A 22,249-nucleotide genomic window follows, 5' to 3' on the forward strand; every position below is an offset into this window, starting at 1 on the left:
TTTTCTCTTACTCTTGGGTTAGGGAAGCAGATTATCAACCCCTTAGTGAGCCCATAGGGAATGCCAGATATGAACTAGGAATGTCTCCACTGCCTCCTTCATCTTAGCACAAATGAAGGGGGATGTAGGATGAACACTTGAAAGGAAAGAACATTTAAATGTCAATATATTTTCCATCTCCTTTTAATTATCCCCCTCCTTTCTCCTTCTCCATCTGTCTTTAACACATAAACAGGCATGCTCATTTAAAGTGTTATTTCAATCTAGAGGTACTTTTTAGGAATATGGAAAATTGCTGAAGGAAGAGAAAAACATTAGCAAACCCACATTCTGATTAACGTTGCAAATGATACGAGTTGCTCTTCTTTTGAAAGTGGAAGTGACAATCTCAAGTGTGAACCAGAGTTAGATGCTCATATGATCCTCTTACTTCCTTCTCTTTTAGGGAGAGAATATCAGAAGAAAAAAGGGGAAAATTATGAAAGTAAATATAGTAGCATGCAAAATCTACACCTGCCAGATATTCAAATCTTAACGTTTCATCAACTTAATAACTTCTGCATCTTAAAGGAAGCAGCAGAACTTAGTCTGAATGTGTGTAGAGTGTCAGCCCAACTTTATAAATCTAAGAAAATACTCTTCAGGGGCGCCTGGCTGGCTCAGTAGGTAGAGCACACGACTCTTGATCTACGAGTTGTGAGTCTGAGTCCCATGTCAGTTGTGGAGCCTAGTTATAAACAAAAAACAACAAAACTTCTCATACATATATATAATAGTTTTTCACTCTTTGAAGTTATTAACTAATATTAAGAATTTTTAAATGCTATAAAAACAGGCTTGTTTTATTATTGGTATCTACAGCCTAACACAATGTGTGTACATTTGGGAAAAAAAAAAAAGAAACCAGGAGGCATATTATAATACATTGATATATATTGTTTCTTGTAGAAGAGTTCCATATATAATGGGACATTTTCAAAGGTTGCTTTTAATTCTCATTGGAAACTTTTTTTCCTTGAATTATCAACACACTTTGCAAATTTTAGTTGGGACTTAAATCTGGGAAAGAAATGCTCTTTTTCAAGTATTGCAGGAATCAATTTCTGAGGCACATGATAATTATGATTTGTTACATATTAGTGCTCAACAAGAGTTTACTTTGACAGAATGAATTTAGCCAAAATCTTGAGTACCATCATCAACAGAGATACCTTCCCTCCCGCAGGTAAAATGTTGATTTGTATGTTGCTATTTTGCTGAGCCTTCTGAATACGGGGATTAGATATACACTAGGAAGGGAAACCGAATTTCCTAATTGCCCTGAATGTGCAATAAGCATCAAGTACAGGGAGAAAAAACATGAATCAAGCATTAAGCCATTAAACTGTACCTAATAGGCATTTATTCAATGGGCCTTATGAATGCGAGTTGTGCCCCATTTAAAATCTAACTGAAATGATTGCACATTTCATTAGTGGAGATAATTACCAATTTGTTCCTTCCCAAAAAATCATGTATGTATGAAAAACACTGTTAGAAGGTAAACAGTATTACCTTCAGAATAGAGAGTGAAGATAGCCTATTTAAATGGGGTGAGTAGAGGAGCAGATTTTTTTTTCCTTTTTCTTTTTAGAATGGAGATCAGAAAAATAATTTCCAATTTTATTTCAGAACTCAGTGTATAGTGATTCATTCTTTATCACTTTCCATTGTGTTCAATATCCATTTCTTAATATTGACAACAAAACTTATACTTAAATGTCAAAAGACTTATAAATATGAACTTATAGTATCTTCTTTTACACAGATATATTCTGTCTTCCATGCCTAAATAACTGGTTGGGTAATGAGGAGAAAGACCTGTGTTCTTATTCAAGTTCTGTAACTAACCAGCTATGTGACTTAGACAAATAACTGAACCCTTTCAGGGTCAATCGCTTTTTCTGTAAATTAAGAGTACCGAAATAGATGCTTTCTAGACTCTTGCATAGAAATATCATTCTGTTGTAAAAACACTAATTCTGAGCTCCTGCATGATCAGATATATTCATTGCCTGGTACTTTCTTGTGTGAATGGCTTTATATTGATTTCTAAAATAGATGACCTGTTAATTTTTTTTTTATAATTGGGGGTTCGCATTAATTTGCATTTGGCCTTTTTGACGGCTTAAGGTGATTATTTCCTTGCCCCCAAATAATGAACTGATATTTATCAAATTCCTTTTACATGCCAGGCGTAGTACTGTGTTTCAAGGTACAATGCTGAGCAATACTGTGAACCTTCCCTCCTACTGCTCACACTCTAGGAAAGAGAGAGGTGTTAATGAAGTGTAACCCCATCATTAACCCCTATGGTGGCTGGAAATCCTGCCTATTTAGTCCATCAACAGAAACCAGCAAAGCCAAAAATATACAACAAATAATTTTAAAAATCCCACAAAACCTTTTTTGCAAATAATCAGAAATGCCCTCAGAGTCCAGGAAACGGTGCATATATTTCCATGTTCTTGGCTTTTTTGCCTGGTGCTTAAGCAAGAAGTGGAGTTTTTGCTTCAATTAAGTCCCAAGTCCCCTTTCCTGCCGTTCTGTCTCAAATCTGTAAGAAAAAAGTACTATTCTGTTTGGCATCCTCAATTGTGTGTGTGTGTGTGTGTGTGTGTGTGTGTGTGTGTGTGTGTGTGTGTATGGTTTCCATAAAAACAACTGAGACTTGTCAGTATGAGTGACTTCTATAACACATATTTTTGTGTTTTTGTTAAAGACAATATTCTCTCTGGGGGTAGCTAATAGGGACATTTCAGAGGTGCTTGAGGGTGAGGGAGGGGAGCTTTTGAGGTCATTGGAATAACCCTAATAATAAATGTGCAATAACAACTTAAAATATTAAATATTCTGAAATTCTTTTTTTTTTTTTTTTTGAAAACTTTCAGAGAAGACTTTCTGGAAGAAGAGACCTAAATAATTGGGGAATTGGAAACTGATAAGGCATGTAAAAGAAAAGAAGTTGGGGGAGCAGGGTGGAGGGTGGAGAGACAGACGTATATTCCTGAGATTTCGAAGGAAATCTTGGTAATTTTGATGTAATAAAAATATGTACTGGAGCAGATGAATTTACTATTCTAAAAACTTCTTTGTCGGTTCCACATACATAGAGATGGGTGGGAGAATATGCACAAGGAAGGATATACATGACTCCACTACTGCCTTGTGTGTAATAATCCTAAATCTGAAGCTATTACCAGAAAGTCAAAAGGATTAACAGTAAAGGAAAAGGCCAGTGTCCTTTTTGGTATGGAAGCTTCAGTTTTAAAACTGTGCTTTTTGCATTTAAAGTATCTTTAAGTTCTAATTGAATATTGTACGTTCACAGATATTAAAAATACTTTTAGTATTACCCAATTAAAACTAATGTGTAGGAAATTATGAATTCTAATAGCAAATTTCACCCTTTTTTCCTGGTCCTGTGTTAGCTTATTTTCCATCTCTAAATCCATTTTCACATTTTGCATCCTTGGGGCACATGGAGAATGTTTAATTTATATTTGGATTCTTATGTTCTACCCAATTCTATTTTTTATAGCTCAATTTCTATGATCCTAAATGTTTACTTTTACAATTTTACATTTGAGACTACCATATGAATTAAGACCCCTGTATGAGGTTAAAAAACCTGTCCCCCACCATGATTTTTTTCTTTTTTACTAATTGCCTTAAAAATTTTTAAGCCACATTTGATTGCATTTTTAAGTATTTTGTGCCTATAATCAATAGCTGATGCAATCAATGAACAGTGCTTAATTATGCTAGTTTCTTTAGTAGTGCATTTATTCCTGTGTTTCTGTAACTTCTGGGATCAGACCTTTCACATGAAACAGTGTGATCGAGCCACTTTCTGGGCATAAGGTGGTGATATGGAAGAGGTTCTCTGAGAACATAGGAAGACCTACCTTTTAAAATATGTTGGTGAGAGTTAGATTCTGAAAACACCTGCACATTATTATTAAAAAGTCTTCTGGAAGAGATGAATTTGGAGCAGTACGTGGCCCAGCTAGAGCCTAGAAACAAGAAAGACTTGGGAAAACTTTAGTAAAAGTAATAAAATGGGAAAAAAAATTAAAGTGGCAAATTCAATGACTTAATATAGTTCAGTTCTTGTGATGATTTTCTTCTAAAGCATTTCATCAAGATTGAAGAAGTAGAATTAAGTGTTTACATGCTTGGATAAATTATTTAATAAAAAAATAAGGCCTTAACAGTCTTTAATCTTATATATTATCTTGAGAAACTAAGTAGTGGCAAATCCTTAATTGGTATTTTCAAATTTTGTACTGAAGGAAACTGAAACCTGGAAATACTGTGCCTTCCATAAAATCAAAAAAGAATAATTTTGGAATTCAGAAAAATTACAGAATCAATATCCCAGACCAATTTCTAAAGTTGAAGTTGGTCTTTCTACGTTAAAAACCCAAGGTACGAGGTGAAATATTTTGCGAAACATGCTAATAACTGGCAAACCAGATAGAAGAATTAAATTGTTTACATGTCAAATGCTTGTGGAATCTAATGCTTCTCAAGTTGCTTCAGCTCCTGGGAACGGTGCAGGCGGACCCCTCATAAATAGGGAGGCATGACCTAACTGCTAGTGTCCTTTACCTAGGATAGTATCTGGTATATAGAAAGTATTCAGTAAATATCTGTGTTGAATAAATCAAAGTACCATCTAGGTTCTATCTCATTCCTTCTCTTGCCTGCTTTTAAAACTGTGCATGCTTTGAGTGAGAATTCCAAAGTGATTTGAGGTATTTGTCAAATGGCACCCACCTAGATTTTCTGTTTCAGAGCATTTTATGGCTTTTCTAAATGAAAATAACTAAGTGGGAGGTATAAAATACTATTAGCTGAAGTATAATGGAGTGCTTTTAATGGAGACACTGTACTAAATACTGGGACTGGTCGTATGTGGGAGGAACTCAAAGTTCTCAACCTCTTGGACCTCCAGGAATATGGACAATGAATGCACACTAATAGTGAAATGATTATTATGACAGAAGTGTTTTGCAAGCCAATGATGGGAAGGTTTGAATGTGTTACTTAGAAATCTCTTGTTCTTCCCTTTAGATATTATTACCTAATGGGAGTAGTTTTCAAACATTTTTTTAAGTCGCCCATTTTTTAAAAATTATTTTGACAACCTATATGCTCCTCCTTCCTTTATAAGTTGACATGTTAACTTTTCCATTATAAATGTAAATAGTTGCAAAGGATGAAATTTTCAGTGTACTGTCAGGAGAGACTTTTAAAAATATTGCATCACTCCTTTGTATATCCAGTGTTACCTAAATGCACAGATACTTTGATTTCCATCTTGAGCCATTAAAAAAAGAAGCGAACAAGAATTTCTTTAAAAATCAGACATATTTTTCCCTTTTTCTACTTTGAGTTCATAAACTTTGTAATATTTATGTCCTGTAGTATGTCTTAAAAGTCTTTTATCACCTCAAATTTAATTAGAACATTCCTTTGACTTAATTGATTAAAAATTTAAACTGAAGTTATGGTTGCAATTGTCATTAGTACACAATTGATTAAAAGAACACAAATTTAGAGGATTCATTAAATAAATAAAAAAAACAACCTTAAATGCATGGTTTACTGAAATGAACGAATGTAGTATGTTCAATTAGCTCATAAATCTTTAGTTGAACATTAGTTATTGTTAGATGTGGGGGAGCTCAGAAGCAACTTTAATTCTGGTTTTCATTTTTAAGGGTATGAGTCCTAAGGAACCATGGAAACAGAAGTTTGTCTATAGCAGTGGCACTCACTGCTGTGGCACTTTTTCAAGTTAAATGACCATGTGATATTTATTTTGGACATATATCAGCAACACATGTTTATCAGCCAACAGCACTGCTTGGGATTGGATCCTCTAATTGTATTCAAAGCAAAACATTTGGACATACCTGACTTGTAGGAAGATATTACCTGTTATTAAAGCTATTCATTTTCTTCATAATCAACATCAAAATTTTAATATTTCCTCTTGGTGGGTGCCTCAGAAACTTGTTACACACTAGAATGATGTTATTCCTTTCTTTTGTAAAATAGAAAAAGAGATTGTGAAAAAGGAAATAAGAAGGTCCAGTGTGAATGATGCTTTTTATTTCAGGGGGTGTGTGGGCAAATCAGTTTTAGAAAAGAGTACACTCAGTTGAGGCAGGCTTGAAAGTTGATTTCCTTAAAACTGACCATTTCCCCCTACTACTTGGAAAGTCCACATGTGCCCCCAGGGCATTTGTAACCCATTTTAAAGGCAACTGCATTAAGGTATCAAGAAAAAGGATAACTGAATTCTATTACAGACAACTAGTAATAAAATATCAGGTATTGGCTCAGTCTTTTATTTGTATCACCAATCCATTATATTTAATGTTAGAACTTGAAGTATCAGGCATATTTCATTTCTTTATGAATGCCCCCTTGTGCCTTTTATAAGAAGCAAAATATTTTCAATGGATCAATAGAATACATGGCAAATATAATACATATCCAAAGGCATTATAGTTATAAATTCAATAAATGTGCAGTGAACACACTGGGATCATTTTGTGGCTCTAAATTAAACAGCTCCATTTATAAGATGAAGACTGCTATAAAATTGTATTTCCTATAGGAAAAGAATTATAAGATTCTATGAGTTCAGATATGAAAGCTGGAATAAAATGGAATATGCTTTTACCTCTTGAGAGGTCTCATGGATATTGCAACGTCTTACAGAGAAAAGGAAACATCTTTAGATGCTAAAAGCATTTCATATTGAAGGAATAGTGATTAAATGCAATTAATCTATACTAGTATCTCTAATAATGGTCTAGTATTCTACCTTCCTATAAAGAAGAGGATCAGCAATGAATTTAATCCTCAGTAAATTTATATATGGACTTAGCACAGTTCTTAGTACTTATCTTTGAATATACATGTGTTCATTTATCTGAGCCTCAGTTTTCTCATCTGTCAAACGCGACAGATGATTTCTAACCTCCCTAGTAGCTTGACCTATATCAGTCTATGATATTATGGAAATTTATACTTCAAATAGTAATGAAAGAGATTTGTGGCTGATTTTTTATGTCTCTGGATTCGGAACCCAAACTCCTCACTATAGTCCACTATAGAAAAAATCCAAGTGAGACCAAAGCTTTTTCTTGGATTTACTAAATATTTGGTGACAGCTACCTTCATCTCTGTTTATAGTTTGGTTTAATTTATGAGTATGACCAAAAGCTTCATAATTACTTTGTCTTAAATGCAAATAAAAATCTATCCATAATGCTAGGATTTGATATGAAGTGGGAGTAGATAATTAAATTTAGTTCAGGGGAGTTTGTGTGTGTGTGTGTGTGAGTGTGAGTGTGTGTGTCTCATGAAAAATATGAGTTGTGTGTCAGTCTGGGCATGTCTCAACGTGATATTTCAAAAGGGCTCTTACATTAAGGCTTTGAGGAGCTTCCCCATTCTAAGGAACAAACAGTTATATATATGTTCTTTAAGGCACCATTTTCAAGGGAAGGGGAATTTTTCAATGTACAGATATCTTTCTGAGATTGTCTACTATCTCAGTCCTGTGGATTCATAACAGAGGCCACTGAACAGGATCTTGAAATAAAAACATTAGTAAAACCTAAATGGACTGTTTCATTGGAAGCACTTTTCATCATTTTGGTGGAAGACATTGGAACCCTAGAAGAAGGCATCTATGGTTTTCGCCTTCCTCTTCATGGCCTTCCTCTTCATGGCCTTCCTCTTCATGGCCTTCCTCTTCATGGCCTTCCTCTTCATGACCTTCTTTTAAAAAACTTCTACTGTTTATTTATTTTTGAGAGGGATGGAGAAAGATGGAGAGAGGGAGCATGAGCCAGGGATGGGCAGAGAGAGGGGGAGACACAGAATCTGAAGCAGGCTCCAGGTTCTAAGCTGTCAGCACAGCTGACACACACAACCCAACATGGGGTTTGAACCCGTAAAACCAGGAGATCATGACCTGAGCCGAGGTCAGATGCTTAACCACCTGATCCACCAAGGCATTCCTCTTCATGACCTTCTTGATGACCTGTCAACATTGTGGTGAAATCATCACGTTTAAGGTGATCTTCAAGTGAGAATGGTCACTTTTGACTTGGCCTTTGCAGCAGCCATCATGGTAGATAACTGTGCTTTCCTTTCTTATCAGAGATTAGCTAGAAACCCACTCAGACCCATGTCAGATTTGCGATAGGAACTCCCAGAGAGCTTAGAGAAGACATTTGAGAGGACTGCATCTTTCACAGATTGTCAAACTAGAGAGATACTGTTTTCTATTGATGTTTTTCTGATTCAGGTGACTGTCCTCCTGGCATGGCCCAAACTGCTATAAAATTGTTGTTTAGCAAACTGAGGGTTGATGGGGGGCGGGAGGGGGGGTGGGTGATGGATATTGAGGAGGGCACCTTTTGGGATGAGTACTGGGTGTTGTATGGAAACCAATTGGACAATAAACCTCATATATTGAAAAAAAATAAAATTGTTGTTTAGGGTACACTTGTGTAGTGATAGAAAGCTATAAAAATAGAGCCAAAGGTTACAAGTTTTCTTAATGTAGGTGAAGGATACAACTTAATGCACAGAAGTAGCACCATTCTTAGCTGATGGCAAGCTTTATTACTTTCAACCCCCCCCCACCAAGTAGATACTGGATCCTGTTGGGGTCTCAAGGAAGCCCTTTGTGTCCTCTCCTTAAGGATATTAAATCCTCTTTATCCCTCCCAATTTCTTGGAGATTTTGGCCATGTACCTGATCGACTTCCAGCTGCAAGGAACTTGTAAGAGTCCAGGCTTTTCCCTGAGTGCCTCTTGAGGGATTCAGATGTCATTTTCCCAATATGACTTTGCTTAGCAGGTGGTGGTGTCAAACGTACTAGAGATATATTCTCAAAAGACTGATTTTCTCATTTCTGTAGAAATCTATGTTCCTAGCATTTGATTTTCTGGGAGGTATTAATACATGGTGAACGCTTGAACAACATGGCAGCTCAGGGCACTACTACCCTGCACAGCTAAAAATCCACGTATGGGGTGCCTAGGTGGCTCAGTCAGTAGAGCATGCAACTCTTGATCTTGGGGTCATGAGTTCAAGCCCCACATTGGGGTATGGAGCTTACTGAAAAAGATCCACATATAACTTTGGATTTCCCAAGAATTGAATAGCTTGTTGATCAGAAGGCTTACCTATAACATCACCAGTCAGTTAACACGCATTTTGCGTGTTACATGGATTATATGTTGTATTCCTACAATAAAGTTAAGCTAGAAAAAAAGTATTAAGAAAATCATGAAGAGAAAATAACACTTGCAGTATTATACTGTATTTATTTAAAAAAAACCCTGTGTGTTCAAACCTGTGTTGTCACCTTTACAAAGTTGGGGGATTGCAGGACAGAAAATAGAATGTAACAAAAACAATCTAATTATTACAAATGTATGAAACAATTTTACTGAGGTGTGTGAGGGGAAAAAAAGCGTGGACCTAAGTAACTCTAGCCTGTAAGACAAAGGCAAAAGGAACTGTACGTAAGCACTGTATGCTGGTTGATAAAGTTGTCTCTGGTGGGTGTGTAGGTGAGCTATTCTTATACTGCTATACATGTGTAGGGGAGTTGGATAGTTGAATAAATGTATGGCAGACCATGGGATCTGGTTTTCTTGCCGTTGTAGTGGAAGGTTACAGATAAAGACAGGAGGATGAAATGGTCTATGTGTTAACGGATAGGAGTTGGAAAATTAGTATGCACCTGTGTTTTAACATATGTACATGTAGTTACATGTAGATACATTTATAGATACATGTATTTGGGATAGTGTGCATATATGTCCTTGTTTTGACAATTAAGAGAGCCTGGAAACAATGACATTTCAGTGGCAACCAGCACACTTAATGTTCAGATCTTGGTTTTTAATACCATTTTCTAGTAAGTGGAACCAGGGTTCCTGGGAAGAATGTCTAATTCTAAGACTGGGATAAGCAGTCTAAGTAAGATGAACCTGAAGCATCTTTTAGTGCCAGGATGGTAAGGAAGTTCCCTGGAAAACCCCACAGTGATGAGAGTATGTGAAAGTACACAGGGGATAGTTGAAAGAGCTCCCAGTGGCCAAAGCTGGAACAACTTAGCCATCAAAATAAAGTATTATTGGAGAAGAATCCAAAGTACAAAATAAATACCCATGAGTCCACACTGATATATAAAAATAAATAAATGGAGGAGAAGGGACAAGGCAGAATTCCAAATAATTTATGTAGACAATCTACCTTCAAGGAGGTGGCATATAACTTCCAACTCAAATGTGGGCTGAACAAATTAACCTTTGTGAAGAATACAGTATGCAAAGGAGGGAAAAAGGAGTAACTTTGTAGTGGAGAACCCTAACATCACTACCTCATCTAGATGATCAAGATTAATGTTAAATCGCGTGATAGCATTTACCCTTGATATATAAGAATGGCACTGCTCTGTGGTCTTCTTCCCCAGAACTATAATTTTGGTCGAATTATGTGAAAGACATTCGACAAACCTCAGTAAATGAACATACTGAAAAATATCTGATCACTAGTACCCTAAACCTTTAAAGTCATCAAAAATAAGGGAAGTCTGAGACACTGTTACAGCCATAAGAAGCCTAAGGAGACACAGTTTCTAAATGTATTATGCTATCCTAGATAGGGTCCTGGAACAGAAGAAGTTAAGGACAAAAGCAAGGAAATTTGAATAAAGTATGAACTTTAGTTAATAATGTATTACTGTTGTGTGTCAATTTTGACAAATATGCTGTACTAATACGTTAATAACACAAGGTAGGTGGGGGATATAGGAGACTCCTGTATTTTTGTAATTTGGGAGGAAGTCTAAAACTATTTTAAAAAAAGTTTATTAGGCTAAAAATCACCTGCATTATTCAATGTTCTTTGGAAATACAAGCTTTATTTGTATTAAAACTTATCAGCCATATTTATCACAAGTGTTCTTTAAAATTTTTTTAAAAATGTTTATTTTTGAGAGACAGAGCATGAGCAGGGGAGGGGCAGAGAGAGAGGGAGACAGAGAATCTGAAGCAGGTTCCAGGCTCCGAGCTGTCAGCACAGAGTCCGACATGGGGCTCAAACTCATGCGAAATCATGACCTGAGCCGAAGTCCAATGCTTAACCCACTGAGCCACCCAGGCACCCCTATGACAAGTACTAAGTTAACCAAATATCTGCAAGTGGGTTAGAGGAAGGTTGCCACTGGATCAAAACATGGTGTTCCACCCCCTCCCCTCACCCCCCATCCAGGTAGAGGGAGCATATAAATTTAGTAGAAGCACATTTGTGTTACAAATAAGTGCTGTGCTGTTAATCTCCTTAAGGATAATAGAGTTGATAGGCATGTTCAATAGAGTGTACGGATGCCTATTGTCTGGGTGTCACCATGTTAATTTGTAGGAGGTCTAGCGTATAGCGGGTGCAAGAGAAACAGAGATTCAAGATTTCAGGAAATGACTTCGAATGCCTATTGTAACTAGCTTTGCTCTCTCACTGGTTCTGACAGAGCTTTCTGGAGGAAACTTCAAGGATTAGGTAAAGTGAATGGCTTTGTTCTTCACCCAGAGCAGATTCCCTTTCATTTGTTTTATTATTTAAACTACTTGCTCTTCCTTTTCTCTGGTATTCTCATTTTACTCCTTTTACAATTGCCCCACAGTTCTTAAATATTCCCTTGTTTCTTTCTTTGTTCTCCTTGCATTTCAGTTTTGGAAACTTCTATTTATATAACTTCAGACTCACTGTTTTTTTCCCCCCCTTGGCCATGACCAGTCTGTTAATGAGACCAGGGAAGCCATTCTTCACTTTTGTTAGTATTTTTGAGTTCTACCATTCTATTAAAGTTTCTTCCCTCTCTGTGCTTACATTACCTGTCTGTTGTTAGATGTCTGCTTTTTCCATTAGAGCTTTTAACATCTCCATCGGTTATGATTCCAAGCTCTCGGCCATATGTGAGTCAGGTTTTGATACTTCGTTTTTCCAGAGTGTGTTTTTTGCCTTATTTCTTGTTAGAGAGCAGGCAATGAAGGGTTGGGTAAAAGCAACTCATATACATACTCTTCTAGTGTGAGGTTTAGGTTTATCTGGTTAGGAATTAGGCTGTTTGCTGTGGCTACGGTGTCAAAGGCTCAAATTTGAGTTAGAGTCTTTGTTTTTGTCTTCACTGCTGTCTTTGAATTTTTCTAAAGACTTTTTAAATAGGGTCTGGGGCTGGTTCTTTTAGCTTTAATCTCTGTGATCGCATCTGAGCCCTTAGTGATGAGTAAGGGGGGAGAGGAACCATTTTATATGATTAGGTCTCAGTCTTTCAGTGACCTTGAGTTCTGTCTTTCCCTTTGCCTACATGTAAGGCTACTGTGGGCTTAAGATGAATATTGCCTTGATCCCATGTGGAAGGCTAGAGGGAGCTGGAGTTGGAAATTTTCCTTCCCCAAGGTTGGTTAGACTCTGGCAAGAAGTAGGCATTGTTAAGGAGAACAGAGCTCTGGGTGTATTTCAAAATGGTAATTTTCCTTCCTCAGACCAGAGCAGGAAGGGAATTTTTCTGTAGTTTTCAGTGAGAACCTCAGGAAAGTGTGAGGACTCCCTAGACTAGGCCTCCTCAGAATGTTTAGCTCTCAAACTAAGCCACACTGAGCCTCCAAGAACTAGTGCTTCAAACATAGTTCAAAGTGTCCCCCTGGATATTGGCTCCAGCTGTGGTCTTCTGCCTCTGGGCTTCTGTTGCCAGTAAGCTGTGATTCTCTGTATATGCCTGTGGTTTCAGTTTTGGGGCAGCACTTTGCCCTGTGACCTTAATTCTCTGGTAGATCTAAGAAAAGCTGTTCATTTTCAAGGTGGTTTGTTTCCCCCCCCCCCCCCTTTTTTTTTCTTGTGAGGATGGAAGTGACATTTTCCAAGTTTCTCTGCATTTGGGCCACCAACTGGAAGAATCATTTGTATTAGATATTCAGGGATTTTTTGGGGGGTTTGCTTCTGGTACAATTTTGCTTAAAATTGAAGATGTCAGTGCTAAAATTTAATGCATGAAGAATCTCTCTGAAACTTTGTGCTAGGTCTATCCTAGTCTTGATCCAGTGGGTGTGGTCTGTCTTTATGGTGGCAGCTGTAATTTTGGTGAGCAGTGAAGGAACTCTGTCTTAGGTCATTTACCAGAGATAAATCTTTGGCTTTAAATAGGTTTTAAATATTAAATGTGAATGCCTATGTATGTAGTGGCAATACCTGAACAACAGCTAAAGTAATTATCAGGTTATCAAGAAAGCAAACTTGCAATTGTTTAGTATATGTAGCAGTAAAATTAATACAACAGCAGTTGTCAGATAATTTGAGCAGTGAATTTATAGGAGTAATTTTAATTTACATCCAGCATTGCAGGAAATTCTTAGCAATTTATATTTGATTAGGCTTAGGAAACAACATGGACCACATCCTCTGGAATTTTTTGTAGTAGCAAAAATGAACAATTAAAACCCAAAAGAAAGGGCTAAGAATTTGATGCAGTATATTTGTCTTGTGAGAGTTAAACCCAGTGAATTACTTGGTAATAATTTAAAAATACAATGATAAAATTTTTACTTGTCTGTTATATAATTGTAGCAAATTAATTTGTCCTTGATGAGGGAATTATGAGGTTTTGTGCCTTAGACGTCCCTGTGTCTCCCAAGTCAGTGATGCAGATGTCTCTTTTTCAGATGTTTTTCTATTCAGGACACAATTACTTCTGTCTTGAAATAGGAATTATCTTTTAATGAACTCCATTTAAATTTCTTTTCCCTACTTTTGTGTTCATCTCCTTGAATAACAATCTCAGAAAATATTAACTTGTATTATTTCACAGTTGCATCCCCAACACTATCTTAATGTAATCTCGCCATATTTATTCTGCTATTTATTGGTTTGCACTCTTCTTCCTCAAGTCCTCATATGCAAGTGTAATGAAAAAGCTCTGTTTACTCTCTTTTTCAGATCATTAATGAATGTTAAGAACTGGCTCAACACCAATCCCTGGGCACTACCGTTGATAGGATCCTTATTGTGACAGACTGGTATTTTTCATTCATGCCCCATTGTTTGCGTGCCTCTTGACAGTTTGCAGTCTGTTCAGGAGCCGTCCTATCAAACTCAGTTTGAATGGATTTTTAAAGCTTTGGGAAGTACTGTATCAAATGTTTTATCAAAATCTAACACCAAGGGTATCTATTTTGTAGCCCATAGTCATTAATTAAAAAAACATTAACCAATCACATCAATCTAGACTAACATCTAGAATCACATCCTTATGGACTAACGTTTCCTGTTCCTTTCTGACTGTTGGTAGGAGGGGACAGATACATCATTTTAGTGTTCTGTTTATTGCAGATAGTCCATAAAGTAAGATGGTTTGTGTGAAACCTTCCAGGTGATTAGTTACAGAAAAGTTACTGTAAATGAATGAGAGAATCCCTAAAAATCCTCTGTCCTTTGCTTAGCTTTATACCCTCATTAACTTGCCCCCTGCCCAGCAACCACACTGACCAAATTTTTAATAAACAATTTAGATCAAGGTTTATTTAGCACATTACATCCTAAATCTATCCATGCCTATTCATGTGCATGTGGTCAATGGCTGCTTTCTTCCTATGGTTGGAGAATTGAATGGTTTTGTGCCAGGGACCCTATACCCCCAAAGCCTAAAATACTTATCATCTGTCTTATTACAGAAAAAAATGTAGATTCTTGATTTAGATTATGATTAATAGTAATGATAATGCTTATTATAAATTGCCGCCAGTAAGAGAAAATTGTGGATAACAGTAGATCTGGGATGTGTAATTGGAGAACAGACTGCCTAGGCTGCTGTGAAGTGTATCCTTTCATGGGATAGTATTTCTGAGGTCATATAGCGCTACTGAACCATAGAATCTATGATAGCGAATAGATTCAGATTTACTAACATTGTCGAATTCTGGAACTAATCCGAAGTCCAGCTCCTGAAACGGCACAAATAGAATGTCATGGCTGTCAGATGAAGTGGTACATATAATACATGTCACAGGAAATGGAAGACGTAGGTGTAGGTGGACATCCAAGTATATACGTATGCCAGATAAACTCTCATACCTTCAGTCTCCCATCCATCCATCCATCCATCTGTATGTGTGTACGTATGTAAGTACATACATAAACTCTCATACATTCAGTCATTTGAAAAACATTTAATTGTCTGTTAGATTCCAGCCATTGGAGCCTAACAGACAGGAAGAATCTTAAGCAGACTACATGCTCAGCGTGGAGTGTGATGTAGCCCCGATATCATGATTGTGAGATCATGACCTGAGCTGAAATGAAGAGTTGGACGCTGATGCTTAACTGTCTGAGCTACCCAGGCACCCCTGTACTGTTTTATACAAGATGATCATAAAGAATCTTGAAGGAGAGAGCAAGCCACACAGGTGTATTTGTGAAGAGCATTGGAGTTAGAGGTAAAAGAAAGTGTGAATGTCCTGAGGTAGTGGTGGGTTTGACATGTTGGGTGATCAGTAGGAGGACTGTGAGATCTAAGGAATGAATACAGGAGATGGTGGCCAGTAACGAAGTTTCATTGGCTACTGTAAAACTCTGGAATTTTCTCTGAGAAGGAAACCATGAGAAGGTTTTAAGTTGAGAGATGACCCTATCTGACTTGAGTTTTATTAGGACTGTGGCTGCTGTGTGGAGAATGACCACAGGGCCTATTGGGGAAGTGGGAAACCACTTAGGAGATAATTACAATAGTTTGGTTCCTTTTACTCCCTGCTACCAAATGGTGATTTGGTGGCAAGCTGCAAAGGTGGAGGTGGGGAGTGAGCATTCTGAAAGTATTTTCAAGATAATATCCTCTAGACTTTCTGATAGATTTGATGTAGAATATGACAGACGAGTCATGGATCTTGCCAGAGTTTTTGCTCTGAATACTGGATGAAGGAAGTGCCATTTACTGGGGGTGGAAGAGACTGTGGGAGGGGGCAGGGTGAGGGGCAGAATCAAAAACTTATTTTTTTTTTACTCTGACACATAAATTTTGACCAAGAAAGCTGTCCTGTTTTTGTCAGTGAGGTAGCACAGTAGACAGATTCAGCTGGGATTGAACAATGTTATCAACCATTTGCAAGATCTAAATCATAGAGTCAGGATATCGTGACTCATTATGGGAATTATTAAGTATTTTTATAAGGGGCAAAGATAAGACCATCTTTAAAAAGTGAAAATACATGAACATTAGTAACCATCTGTCAAAATGTAGCTTTTTTTTGGGAGACTGTATTATTATGGAAGTCTTTGTATCCCAAAAGATTGCTTTTTTGTGTGTTAGCATTTCAGGTGAAACTTACACACTTACACAATTACACTTACACAATTCAGTGTAATAATGCTTATATTTTTGGTGAGTGCATTTGGCTGTTTTTAAACATTGATAATTGGCAGAGTGGTGGATTCAAGTCTGCTTTAGACTCTTTCCTCCTAGAATCTGCAGTCAAGAAGGAAAGTGTGGAGGAGACTTGACTTCTGGTGAGTTCCTCTTCTTCCTTCAAAGTAAGACTCTCTCTTCTTGGCTCCCTTAGGTTAAAAGGGTCCAAAGAACATACATACAATTTTTGTTATATGTCCCTCATTCCCAGATATTACTTTTATAGATTAGAACCAAGATTGCTCATATGCACTTTATTATTATTTTTAATAGCTTATTAAGGTATAATTTATATACAAAAATTACAGTATTTAATGTATATAATTTGAGTTTGGACAAACACCCATGATGCCATCATCACAGTGAAGGTAATAGACATAAGTAACACCACCCAAAATTTCCTTGTGTTCTTTTTGTTGTTGTTGTAGAAACACTTAACATAATATCTACCCTCTTACCAAATCTTTAAATGCACAATATTGTTAACTATAGGCTGTATGTTCAATACAGCAAATCTCTAGAACATATTCATGTACCATAACAAACTTTATTGAAGGTTAATTTTTGACCTTGAAGTCCCTGGATACACTTGAATGTAAATAAAGCATAAGAAGACTAAAGGCCTTGATTAAAAAACAAACAAACAAAAAAAAAACCAAAAAAAACACACCACTCAGTCTTGTTTTAATGAAACAGTAGTATATTTCCATTTTGGAAAATAAAGAACTGTTTTTAGGAAAGACACATCAACTTGTATATACTGTCTTTGAACCAGACAAAACTCAGTTGGGGGCTGCCTGAGCAGCACACAGAAGCAATGACTCTGAGTCAAGGCTCTCAGGTCATTGTCAGCTCTGCTGCTAACTCGCTTTGTCATGTTTGGCAAGTCACTTCCCCTCTCTGAACTTTAGTTTGCTCATCATTGGCTCAGGGAATAATTGGGTTTTAATAAGTAGTCAAATTATATGACCCCTAATATTCTCTCCATTTCTAGAGTACTGTCATTTCATAAATAGCACTTTGACACAGGACAAAACTGTACTGTCCCATGCATCCCTAAGTCTCAATATAAGTGGCTGTTCTGCAAGAATTCCCCAGGAGAAATGGTTTTACACAAGGAAAAACCTAATTCAAAACTGGCATAACCACCTTACACTGATGGCAAATCAAAAGTGTTATTTATATATGTATGCATAAGGCACCTGTATAGATAATGATTTCTCAGGAAGACTTTTGTTTGTTTTTTGATTATCATTTATTTATCTTTTTTGTAAATTACAGGTCATAGAAAATCCACTTCCTCTGTCTTAATATACTCTCTTAATAGGTATTTAACTTTGAAATTTGTAAACTTTCTGTGTGAAAGATAGTGAACAGAGTTTCTGGGCAATTTAATAATTGGTTTATGGAGAATAATGCTGTGTTTATTGTCTAAATTTAGAAATAAGAATACAGATTCAGTATGAAGAGGTTTGGACTGAGTCTGGCTATAAGTAAAGCCAGTGTGCATAAATAAGAGGGCATGGCATGATTACCCCCCTGCAAATACTTTGTACCCGCCTCCCCACTTGGATGATTTTTCATATATGTTGGTGACATTACAGAAATAGGGCATTGCCTTGAGAAAGACTCCGTTGAATCATACTTGGATTTCCAGAGAGTTGAAGAGCTAGGTTGTTTTGGATGTTGGCTGTGTTCTAGACTTTTATCCGCTGCATATTAACATGGATGGGTTTGGGAAGTTAGCTTTTACCTTGTATACTTTGTAGAGAGGAAAAAAAGGATGAGATTTGAGAGGAGTACTAATGGATTATATGGGGTGGTGGAAGAGGAATGTAATGGTGTGTGCACCTGAGGAGGTCAGGATCCATTGATCAGATGCTCATATAAGGTGTACTAAAAATGGAGAGGGATTGAGAAGCATGTATGTGTACATGTTGAGAACTTTGCTTACTTTACAGCTTTGACTACTACATTCCTGACATTGCAGTTCCCCTAAACTATTAATTTATTCATTCTCCTTAAGAAAATGAGAGTACTCACTTTTTTTTAAAGCAGGTTTTGTTTGACATGGGAAAATATATCAAGTGAAATTGACACTGAGAAAAACATTTTCTGATTTTTAAAGGAATTTAGAAAGAGAAATATTACTATACTTAATACTATAAAAGGGCTAATTCTGACTGAATTAGTTTATAATTTTTATACAGTAAAAATACCAAAAGAGTTTTTGAAGGGAAGTGACCAAGCTAATTAAATTGTTCATATGGAAAATGAAGTATGGGATGGGACATATTCACACAGGGATTAATGCAATATTAGAATGATGTACAGTGAGGTACTTGCAATACACTGATGAGTCAGAGCGGCCTAGTGCTTGGTTGGATGTGTGAGCCCAGGAGATAGATTGCCTTGATCTGTGTCCTGCCTTTGCCATTCATTACTGGCTGTGGGATCTTGGGGAAATTATTTAGTATTTCTGGGTTTTGTCTTACTTGTTTAATCTAACTATTAAAATAGTGTTTATCTCATAGAATTGATTTAGAAATTAAATGAGTTAACACATACAAAGTGTTTAAAGCAATGTGAATTAGCAGCAGCATTACCACCTTCATCAGCACCCCACTAATTGGAATAGAAGAGAAAGTCCAGATATAGACCTAAATATATAGGAGAACTGGCATGTAATATGGGTCTATTGAATCAATAAGGGAAGTGTTATATTATAATGGTGTTAAGAAAATTGACCAGCTATCAGGGAAACAAATTGTAGAAACTCCCTCCTTAAAAGAAAAATAACTAATAGGCCAATCATTTGAATAAATAAAAAATGAAGACCTAGTTTCTTACAAAGTGAAATGTACGCTTACATATGACTAAGAAATTCAAATTCTATGTATTTTCCAAAGATACATAAAAAGACACTTCCACACAAGGACCTGTACACATATATTCATAGCTTTATCCACCATAGCCCAAGTAGGAAACAATACAAATGTCCAACAACAGGTGAATGGATGAACTAGTTATGATCTATCCACGCCGTGAAATACTACTCAGCACTAAAGAGAATGAACTATGAAACGTATAATACAGACGAATCTTGAAAACACTATGCTAAATGAAATAAGCCACTGTAAAGACTATATACTGTATGAGTCCATTTATAGGAAAATCTAGAAAAGGCAAAGTAGAGTGAATGAAAGTAGATCTGTTGTTGGGAGCCAGGAATGGAGGGGGGAGACTGAATGCAGAAAAGGCACTTCTGGGGATAATAGAAATATTTTACGTATTGGTTGTGGTGGTTATATGCTTGCAAGCATTTGTCAAAATTCATCCAAGTGGAAACTTAAAATGGGCGAATTATATGTAAATTACTCTGCCATCAAACTGATTATGTTCAAATTAAGCCCTTAAAGATAATGGCAATTTTAAAACATGTCTCCAACATTGCTATACACTCCTCCTATCAAAAGGTGGAATCTGTATTCTTCCCCTTGAATCTGGGCTCTTACTGACTGGTACAGTATGACCTAAACCCTGGAGCTTGCATTTTTTCTCTTTTGAGATGCTAATGTTTTGGAACTCAGCCTCTGACCTAAGAGGAAGTACAAGTCACATGGAAAGGTCTCAGTCAACAGGTAGAACCAACTGTATGATAACATGAGTGAAGAGACTTTTGAGAGGACTCAAGTTCAAGGCATTGTCTGATTGGAATCATAGAAGAGGTCCTAGGTGAGAACTATCCCATGAGGTAAATCTCCAGAGTCACGAGAGACAAGAATGACAGTTGTTGCAATCCCTATCAAAATAACACCAGCATTTTTCACAGAGCTAGGACAATCAATCCTATAATTTGTGGATCCAGAAAAGACCTCGAATAGTCGAACCAATCTTGAAAAAGAAAACCAAAGCAGGAGTCATCACAGTCCTGAACTTCAAGCTGCTTGCAAAGCTATAGCAATCAAGACAGTATGGTACTGGCACAGGAATAGACCCATAGGTCGAAGGAAGAATAGAGGACCCAGAAATGGACCCACAAATGTATGGCCAACAAATCTTTGACAAAGCAGGAAAGAATATCCAATGGAATAAAGACAGCCTCTTTAGCAAATGGTGCTGGGAAAACTGTACAGCAACATGCAGAAAAATGAACCTGGACCACTTTCTTACACCATACACAAAATAAGCTCAAAATGGATGAAAGACCTAAATGTAAGACAGGAAACCATCAAAATCCTTGAGGAGAAAGCAGGCAAAAACCTCTCTGACCTCGGCTGCAGCAACTTCTCACTCAACATGTCTCCAAAGGCAAGGGAAACAAAAGCAAAAATGAACTATTGGGACCTCATCAAAATAGAAAGCTTCTGTACAGCAAAGGAAACAATCAGCAAAACTAAAAGGCAAAGGGAGAAGATATTTGCAAATGGCATATCAGATAAAGGGCTAGTATCCAAAATCTATAAAGAACTTATCAAACTCAACACCCAAAAAACAAATAATCCAGTGAAGAAATGGGCAAAGGCCATGAATAGATACTTTTCCAAAGAAGGGATCCAGATGGCCAACAGGCACATGAAAAAATGTTCCACATCACTCATCAGCCGGGAAATACAAATCAAAACCACCATGAGATACCACCTCACACCTGTCAGAATGGCTAACGTTAACAACTCAGACAACAACAGATAATTGATGAGGATGTGGAGAAAAAGGATCTCTTTTGTACTGCTGGTGGGAATACAAACTGGTATAGCCACTCTGGAAAACAGTATGGAGATTCCTCAAAAATTAAAATTGGAATTGCCCTATGACCCAGAAATTGCATTACCAGGTATCTATCCAAGGGATACAGGTGTCCTGTTTTGAAGGGGCACATGCACCCCAATGTTTATAGCAATGCTATCAACAATAGCCAAAGTATGGAAAGAGCCCAAATGTCCATCGATGGATGAATGGATAAAGAAGGTGTGTGTGTATGTGTGTGTGTGTGTGCGTGTGCGCATATATATACACACACGTGCGTGCACACACACACACATGTTGGCCTGGTGTATACACACACACACACACACACACACACACACACACACACACACTGGAATATTACTTGGCAATCAAAAAGAATGAAATCTTGCCATTTGCAACTATATGGATGGAACTACAGGGAATTATGCTAAGTGAAATTAGAGAAAGACAAATATATGACTCCACTCCTATGAAGACTTTAAGATATGAAACCAATGAACTTAAGGGAAACAAATAATATAAAAACAGGGAGGGGGACAAAACATAAGAGACTCTTAAAAATATAGAGAACATACAGAGGGTTGCTGGAGGGGTAGTGGGAGGGGAAGGATGGGCTAAATGGGTAAGAGGCTTTAAGGAATCTACCCCTGAAATTGTTGCACGATATGCTAACTAACTTGCATGTAAATTAAAAAAATAAACTGAAAAAAATAAAAGAATGACATTTGTTTTAAGAAGCTATGTTTTGGGGTCATTTATTATGCAGCATCAAGTAACTAGAACAGAAAATCTGCAAGAAAACAGGATATTAACATTTATAAATGGGAGAAGTTTTTCTGTGCATGGTACAAAATGTATAAGCTATCAGAAAAATAAATACATTAATAAAAACTAAATTATTCTACAGTAAAGAAAGTATCAAAATTAAAGGACAAAGTGGGAAAATGTTTGTCACACAT

General features: G+C 36.7%; 1 long non-coding RNA gene across 2 annotated transcripts in view; it reads left to right on the top strand.

The window, feature by feature from the left end:
• Positions 1–22,249, top strand: part of LOC128313079 (uncharacterized) — a 549,707-nt gene that overhangs the window by 117,323 nt on the left and 410,135 nt on the right. The gene's annotated exons all lie outside the window — the stretch shown is intronic.

The sequence above is a fragment of the Acinonyx jubatus genome, chromosome E4 (genome assembly GCF_027475565.1).
Source record: "Acinonyx jubatus isolate Ajub_Pintada_27869175 chromosome E4, VMU_Ajub_asm_v1.0, whole genome shotgun sequence".
In the NCBI taxonomy this organism is placed as follows: Eukaryota; Metazoa; Chordata; class Mammalia; order Carnivora; family Felidae; genus Acinonyx; species Acinonyx jubatus.